The following is an 8,465-nucleotide window of genomic DNA, read 5'->3' as shown; positions in this document are numbered from 1 at the left end:
CGGGGGGCACCTCCCCCACACGCACACACGTCACGCAGCGGGAGGCGGCAGGCCGGCGGAGGAAGCGGGGGGCAGTGCGGTTACTTCCGGCCGCCTCCCAGATGCAGAGCAGCTGTTTCCGGTGTAGCCTCAGCTCGTGCTACCCGTGTAATTAGTGAGCGAGAGGCTGAGCATGCGCAGTAATAGCAGGTGACGCTGCTGCCCCCTCCCCATGTACAAAATAGGGGCAGAGGGCTCAGAACAGGGGGAGCAGGGTAACGGGTTGGGGTGTTTGGATGCAGTAACTCATACAGGGCTGGGCATTTAAGGCACAATATAGCCCAACGCCTAGATCAGGGGTTGGCAACTTTTCAGAAGTGCTGTGCTGAGTCTTTATTTAGTCACTCTAATCTAAGGTTTCGTGTGCCAGTAATACATGTTAACGTTTTTAGAAGGTCTCTTTCTATCATAATATAGAACGAAACTATTGTTGTATGTAAAGTAAATAAGGTTTTTAAAATGTTTCAAACTCTTCATTTAAAATTAAATTAAAATGCAGAACCCCCCGCCCCGGACCGGTGGCTAGGACCCGGGCAGTGTGAGTGCCACTGAAAATCAGGTCGCGTGCTGCCTTCAGAACGTGTGCCAGAGGTTGCCTACACCCGACCTAGATAATCTGTGTCAGAAGCTGCTTGCTGAAGAGCCCATCCAGGGCCTGTCCCCCAAGGGTTAAACATTTTTGGATCTGGTGTTGGTGTTTACAGCTTTGCCAGCCACTAGCATTTAAGAATCACAACAGGCTGAAAAAATCATGAGATTTGCTTTACAATCATGAGATTGTTATTTTTAAAAAACTGTTCTTTTTATTTGTGATCTGGTTTGTAAGCTTTTAAGGTGGACTTGGGTCATGTTTTCAAGGATTTCTTTGCAACCATCAGCCTTAGAAGCTTCCTTTTTGCAAGATGAAAGTTGAGATTTTCACAAAATTACTTGACTCCAGCATCTGGAGGTTTAAGAAGAAAAATTCAAAATATTGCAAAAGTTGTGATTAAAAATTGCAAGCATTGGCAACAGTGAGTTAGTATTTTCACTTTAAAAAACGAGGAGTCCTTGTGGCACCTTAGAGACTAACAAATTTATTTGGACATAAACTTTAGTGGACTAGAACCCACTTCATCAGATGTATGAAGTAAAAAATACAGGAGCAGGTATAAATACATGAAAGGATGGGGTTGCTTTACCAAGTGTTAGGTCATCCTTTCATGTATTTATACCTGCTCCTGTATTTTTTATACATCCTTATACATCTGATGAAGTGGGGTCTAGCCCAGGAAAGCTTATGCCCAAATAAATTTGTTAGGGCTTGGCTACACTCGAAACTTCAAAGCGCTGCCGTGGCAGCACTTTGAAGTGAGTGTGGTCGCAGCGCCAGCGCTGAGAGAGCTCTTTCCCAGCGCTGCAGGTACTCCATCTTCCCGAGGAGATTAGCTTGCAGCGCTGGGAGCCGCGCTCCCAGTGCTTCGGCATTAGTCTCTAAGGTGCCACAAGGACTCCTAGTGGTTTTTTTTGTTTGTTTGTTTTTGCTGATACAGAATAACACGGCTACCACTGAAATCTATTTTCACTTAATCACTGACTCCAGGAGTTGAAGCTTTAAGAAAAACACAAACTATCTTAAGACTCACAATAAAATTATTACAGCAGGTTGTAGCAACCTGCTAAAGAGTTGATTCAGTAAAGAGTTAAACATTTTCACCTGTGGTTTTGATGTTTAAAAGAATTGTGTCCTCAGTTTTAAAGGGGACAAAAAGCTAATTGTCTTACCAAATGCAAAACAGAGAAGTGAAAGGATGCTGCTGGGACAATGCATCAAAGTCCATCCATGATCAATGTGTCATTTGTATTTTTAGGCCTGATTCTCCATTGCACCTTCTGTAGTCATTTATATCAGTGCAATGTGAATTCAAAGTGGGTGTATTATGCTGTCCCATAATCAATTTTGCATTCATGTCACAGTGGGGCAAATCACTACATATGGTATGGGATAAAGGAAAAAGCAGGTCCTCTGTATGAGTTACTGCTACACTGACAATTTAGGCCACATCACTACCACCTCCAATTTACACCCTCCTAAACATTGGATATATAGTTGAAGCCTCCAAAATGTGTAGCAAATGGCTAATGTGCCTATTTTGTGCCACACAGACATAAAATTGTATTGTTACAGCTCTGAAATGATACACAAAGCGAGGTGAGAAAGATGACATGTTAAGTGGCATTTTGGCTAGAGTGGAGCAGCAAATGGAGAGAAACAAAGGAGCATAATACTGCTATGAGAGATGGTGAACCTGTGGACAAAGGAGTGGTAAGTGTAAAGAGGAAGAGAGAGCGCTAGGACTATGGATCAGACACTTGATGACAGATTGGATATGTGGGAAATAACTGAGGAGCATCATTGTGGAACCCCACCCCCTACACATTATTAATAGTGGTACATGTCATATACCCCCCCTTCACACACATATAAGTCTCCATTGTTGACAACTGTACATTGCATAGGAAATTGACCTCATACAAACCTGTGCATTGATAATGGTACAATCCATAGGAACCCTCCCCCCACACATACAATGATAGCATTTAGGAAACCCTCAGACACACTGATAATGGTACAATCCACAGGAAGCCACACTGGTACTAAATACATCCTATAGCAGAGTTTCTCAGACAGGGGTCTGTGAGGGTACTTCAGGGGGGTCCATGAGTCATGTCCAGCACCACTGGCCCTGCTGATCAACTCTTCCCCCTCCCTCCCAGTGCCTCCTACAAGCCACAGAACAGCTGTTCAGCTGCATGCAGGAGGTGCTGGGAGGGAGGGGGAGGAGTGGGGACGGGGCAGTCTCAGGGAGGAAAGAGAGAGGCAAGGGTGGGGCCTGGGGCTGAGCATGGAAGTCCATGAAAAATTTTAAATAAAAACAGAGGTCCTCGGGTTGCTAAAGTTTGAGAACCGCTGTCCTATAGGATTCCCCAGTCCCCCAAACCCACAGATACAGGAACATAGAAACCTCTCTCTCTACACTGATAGTGATAGTCTGTTCCCCCACCCTCTTATGCTCATAGACTTTAAGGTCAGAAGAGACCATCATGATCAATCTAACCTGCTGCACGTTGCAGCCCACAGAATCTCACCCACCCACTCCTGTAATAGACCCATAACCTCTGGCTGAGTTACTGACATCTCCAAATCATGATTCAAAGACTCCTCTGCAGTAAGCACAGTGGTAGTGCTCCATAGCAGTCCTGCTCCAAACACACACTGATAGCAGTGAAGCCTGCAGCACAATTCCCTCAGCAGCAATATGTTCTAAAGAGCAAATGGGGAGTGGTAATTGGCTGTAGAATCTTAATCTGGGCAGTTGCCTTCTATCAGCTTTGTCCTCTTTCCCCCCCCAGGATTCCCACCATGTGCCAGTAAAAATGGCTGAATAATTTTAAAAGTATTTTTATTCTATATGACACTTGTCAGGTGCTCTGCAGGGAAGAGTCAGCCTCCTGAGGGATGTGGCTGCACCCCACTGAAGTGCTGAGCAAACAGTGGGCATGTGAGGCACTCGCAACATGTGTTGGCACTATCTGGGATGTTTTGGGGATTATGGACTCCTTGAGGGATATGTCAAGCAAACGGATGTTTCAGGGTCCTGCTGGATGTGTTGGGCACCTAATGAGATGTGTCAAGCACCTTGTCACTGTGGCAGACACCTCACAACCCCGCAGAGGAAGTATCTGGATCCCAAGGTGCTGTCGAGTGTGTTGGAACTGCATGAGACAGGCCAATATGCACTGGGACTCTGTTCAGGTGTGTCAGAATCCTGTGGAGACTTATCAGGACTCTGTGAGTATTAATATGCATCCATTTTTTGCAGGATTTTACAAATAACAATGCATTTCCATTTTCCTGGTCTCACATCCTCAATAGGGTTACTCAGATGGTAAGCACAGTGTTTGATGGCAAGTGTTTGCAGCATTAAGCCATCAGTTTTGGCCTTTCTTAGATCCTTTGATAGTGGAGAACATGTAAAAACCTTGCCTTTTCTGTCTGCTCCCTGCTCACCCTTGCTCACTGTATCTCCCTTGTCCCCTGGCTTGCTGTCCCCTCATTCACTTTGGAACAGTACAAAATAGCAAATGTGACCATATCATTAGCTACCAAGTCAACCTTGCTGCTGTTTATGCATGCACAAGGCTATCAAATGTATATAGCTTTGTTTACTTAAAGTGGCTCACAGAGCTTTCCACTAAAAATAACAGAAAGAGGAGACAGAAGACCGTGTCTTGACATAAGTCCAGTAGGCTGTAAAAGCTGAGTCTGGAAGAAGCCTGAGCTTTTATATCAGTTCAACAGCGCTAGCTCCTGAGCTAACCAAAAGCATATGTGAGATGACTGGTCTAGCAGCATTAGCATGCTGGGCTGTTACTCTGTGAAGGATAGGGCTCAGCATCTCAGGCTTTTTTGGCTACTGTCAAGGCCAGGACTATATGAGATTGGTTCCTCAGCCCCTTTATCTAGGCTAAGGGAAAAGTTCCTTCAGCTTGCTGGACCGATTTTAAGACACAGACCACAGTTATGTTATTTGCTCAGCAGCTGTAGTGTGCTGGATATATGTAAAGGGCCAAGTTTCTGAGATTTCACTAGTTCACCAGCTTTAGCTTGTTGGACTGTTGTAAGTTAGGCTTCTTTAAGTTCACTAGCTCAGCATCTCTAGCTTGCTGGATTCTGTTGATAAACCATAGGCCTCTGGGAGCTGACTGGCTGTGCAGCTCTACGGTACTGGGCTGGTATCAAGATACAGGACTCTGTTAGGGTCACTGGCTCAGCACCTCTAGCTTACTGGTCTCATGTCAAAAGTTCGCCTGTGTGACAGCCCTGGCTCAGCACCATTAACTAGCAGGACTAATATCCAGGCGTAAACTTCTCTGAGGTAACTACCGCAGGATCTATAGCTGTTGGACTGATGTGCAGGTTCAGGTCTCTTTGAAATTACTAACTCATCAGCTATAGCTTGTCAGACTGATGCCAAGGCTCAGGCCTCCTTAAGGTTAGTAGCTCAGCATTCGTAGCTTGCAGAATTTATATCAAGCCTCAGCCCTCTGTGACATGAGTGACTTTGCTCCATTACTATGTCAGGCTAGAATGTTCTGTGGTTATGGTAAGGTCTAGGTCTCTGTGATATCACTCAAGTATCAGGAGGTAGCCGTGTTAGTCTGTATCCACAAAAACAACAAGGAGTCCAGTGGCACCTTAAAGACTAACAGATTTATTTGGGCATAAGCTTTTGTGGGTAAAAAACCTCACTTAAAGCTTATGCCCAAATAAATCTGTTAGTCTTTAAGATGCCACCGGACTCCTTGTGATATCACTGGCTCAACAACTATAGCTTGCTGGGTGATGTAAAGAGGCAGGTTTTTGTGAGGTCTGTAATACAGGAACCCTGGATTACTGGTCTGATGACAAGGGAGAGACCACTGTGAAGTCACTAGCTCAGCATCTCTGGCCTCCTAGGTTGATTTTATGGCACTAATTTCTGTTATCTTGCTAGTCTGATGACAAGGCAGAGGCTGCTGTGAGCTCACTGTGCTCAGACCATCTAGCTGGATAGGCTTTTGTTAAGGTACAGACCTCTGAGGTCAGTGGCTCAGCAACATATTTAAAGCAAGTCTGAGATTTGCACCTACATTGACTGTATAGTTATTGCAATTGCTTGTACAATTTTTGTAATTATACAAAAATGGATATTTAGGTATCTAACCACTTGCATGTGTAATCACAGGGGTTTTCTAATTTAAAGATTGTACCAATTATATTTGTCGCTGGCTAATTCACAAAGTCTTTTAAAAATACAAAAAATAGTTGATTATTAATGTCAACTATATAGAGAGACTCCGCTGTAAAATTCAACTATACGCACAGAGATAGCCCATTATCAACCCCACAGGCAAAAGCCTGCATGAACAGATAGGCTTTACATTATCCCATGAAGCTCAATGGACGTGGGCTGTGTTGAAAATCCATGCCTCTGAGTCAAATAAGCTCATTGCAGCAGAGGAGAAATCTACCCATCTGCAGCACAACCCATAGTCTTGTGGGTTTTTCCCGTTCCACTCAGCTCACCAGACAAAATGGACTGCATTAAAAAGTCAGTATTTGCATCAGTTACCATACAGTGGTCTCCGAGATACCACAGTATTTACCTGTGCTTAGATAGGCTATATTGGTGCATGGAAATTGATGAGAAATGTTGACTTTCTAATGGCTATTACTGTATTTCTGTATTTAATTAGTGTGAGGTTTTTGTGTATTGTGAAAATGGACATATTCTTATCTTAAAAGTTAAATAATTTAAACTGCTCAACACCCAGAAAGACACAACAATCTCTCTAGGGATCTCAATCCATAGACTGGGTAATGCAGTTATACAGCAATTCAATTTGTTATGTTTGAAGAAAATTATAAGATGTAGGCAAGAGGAAATGCCTTGAGGCAACATCCATGTTAATAGCTTGGAGTAAGGTGGGATTTGTGAAATGTTGCCTGGCACTGGTGAAAAGTTGAATCTTTTTTCTATAAAGATGACTGGATTTGGAAACAAAAGCCCAATCTTCACATTATATGGAAACATTTTTTTGTTGCAGAAGCCAACTGCCTCTTCCATATATGTTTTCAGCTTTGCAAACAGATCTTTATTTGTTTTTTCAAAGCTGGAGAACAGTGAATGTGTGAGGCTGCAATACAGAAAAAAATTGGTTTAAACGGTGACATGCACTTTTTAATTTCTGTGCATTCTGGAGTATCTTCTGTGATCAAAAGTCAGATATTTAATTATTTTATATATAGAAATATAAAAATCCTAAAATTAAACCTTAAAAATTATTTGCCATGTTTACTTTGAATCTGGTGTATGTTTCTAAGCTGCCATCAAAACATTTTTGCTTCCAGTCAATGTTTTTCTCTCTCAAATATTGTTGACTGAAAAAGAAAAGGAAGGAAGTTGCCTTGAATCTTCTAACCTTGGCCATCATTAGTGGTGTTTCTAAAGAAAACATCTTGTTTTGCATTTCTGTATAAGCTCGGCTATACTTCATAAAACAGTTACAGACCGATACATCAGGCTGCCTAAGACTTTTAGCTACAAGGAATAAAATGTGCAAAATCCATCTTTGTTTTTTCCTTTTGAGATTTTTGAAACTGAAAAATGGCATTTCACTCGATCATGGTAAATTTTCTTCAGACTCCTTACTCACTTTTTTAGAAGCTTTTTTAGGAATTCTTGAGTAAGTGGGAGGAATTGAAAAATGGCTAAGCCACGGTTTCCTTTAATACTCTCAGGCTCAAATGTTCAGCTCAGTGACAAATTGTGAAAATGGCCTCACTGTTCACCTTTTTCTAGCAGGTTCCAACTTGATGCTAAAGAGTTGGGATCTTTATAGTTAATGTACTCAAGGAATCTAAGAGGTGTTGGTAAATAACCATAATTTTTTGAACTTTTGCTGAAGCCAACAAAAACATTTTCTCAAGCCGGGAAGAGTGCTGAACACTAGCTAACCATGGGATGCATTGCCTTTGTTCATTTCGCTGTGACTTGGGAGTTAGAATAAAGAGAAAGTTGCTGTTTGGCTAAGAAACCTCTCACTCTGACTTTGTGACCCTAGACCACTGCGGCCTGTCAGAGTAATCTGCTGGTGGGCCATGAGACCATTTGTTTACATTGAATGTCCACAGGCACAACTGCCTGCAGCTCCCAGTGGCCACGGTTTGCCATTCCTGGCCAATGGGAGCTGCGGACAGCGGCACGGGCCGCAGGTATGTGCTGGCCTGCTGTTTCCCACAGCTCCCATTGGCTGGGAATGGCAAACCGCAGCCATTGGAAGCTGCAGGCGCCCGTGCCTACGGATGGTCAATGTAAACAAAGGGTATCCAGTCATCCCCCCCGCCCCCGGGACGAGCTGAGAAAGAAAACAAAGGAAATTAGCAGATGCCACCAGCTAATTAAACAACATAAACCGTTTAGGACACCAAAAATCCAATCCTGTTCTTAAAAAGGGTAAATTTTATTAAAAAAACAAACAAAAAACATTTGGAACTTAGGCTTTTGCTAGATTTTAAAAGAGCAATTCCAAAAATTAAGCACCCAAAATAGCTTTTTGGGATTCAGCTTAAAGGTTACAAGCAAACAAAAGCATCTGGGGTTAGCACAGAGGAGATCCACAAGCCAAAAACAAAAACAAACAAACAACCCTGATCGGGTCTACCTAAACATTCCCTATCCCAGGTGAGGCCAACCTGTGGCTCTGGAGCCACATGCGGCTCTTCAGAAGTTAATATGCGGCTCCTTGTATAGGCACCAACTCTGGGGCTGGAGCTACAGGTGCCAACTTTCCAATGTGCTGGGGGGGTGCTCACTGATCAACCCCTGGCTCTGCCACAGGCC

The 8,465-nt window shown here is 43.3% G+C and overlaps 2 long non-coding RNA genes across 3 annotated transcripts in view; one reads left to right on the top strand and one right to left on the bottom strand.

Moving 5' to 3' along the window:
* Positions 1–18: 18 nt before the first annotated feature.
* Positions 19–8,465, top strand: part of LOC123363077 — a 51,791-nt gene continuing 43,344 nt past the window's right edge. Inside the window, exons 1-2 of the long non-coding RNA XR_006576698.1 lie at positions 19–189; positions 2,207–2,344. This is a non-coding gene — a long non-coding RNA (uncharacterized LOC123363077). The remainder of the gene's footprint in view (positions 190–2,206; positions 2,345–8,465) is intronic.
* The window catches only part of LOC123363080, a 33,280-nt gene continuing 25,514 nt past the window's right edge, over positions 700–8,465 (bottom strand). For both annotated transcript variants that reach the window (XR_006576701.1, XR_006576702.1), the window contains exon 3: positions 700–982. This is a non-coding gene — a long non-coding RNA (uncharacterized LOC123363080). The remainder of the gene's footprint in view (positions 983–8,465) is intronic.

The sequence above is a fragment of the Mauremys mutica genome, chromosome 2 (genome assembly GCF_020497125.1).
Source record: "Mauremys mutica isolate MM-2020 ecotype Southern chromosome 2, ASM2049712v1, whole genome shotgun sequence".
In the NCBI taxonomy this organism is placed as follows: Eukaryota; Metazoa; Chordata; order Testudines; family Geoemydidae; genus Mauremys; species Mauremys mutica.
The sequence above is the reverse complement of the archived record's forward strand: the minus strand, read 5'-3'. Positions and strand labels throughout refer to the sequence as shown.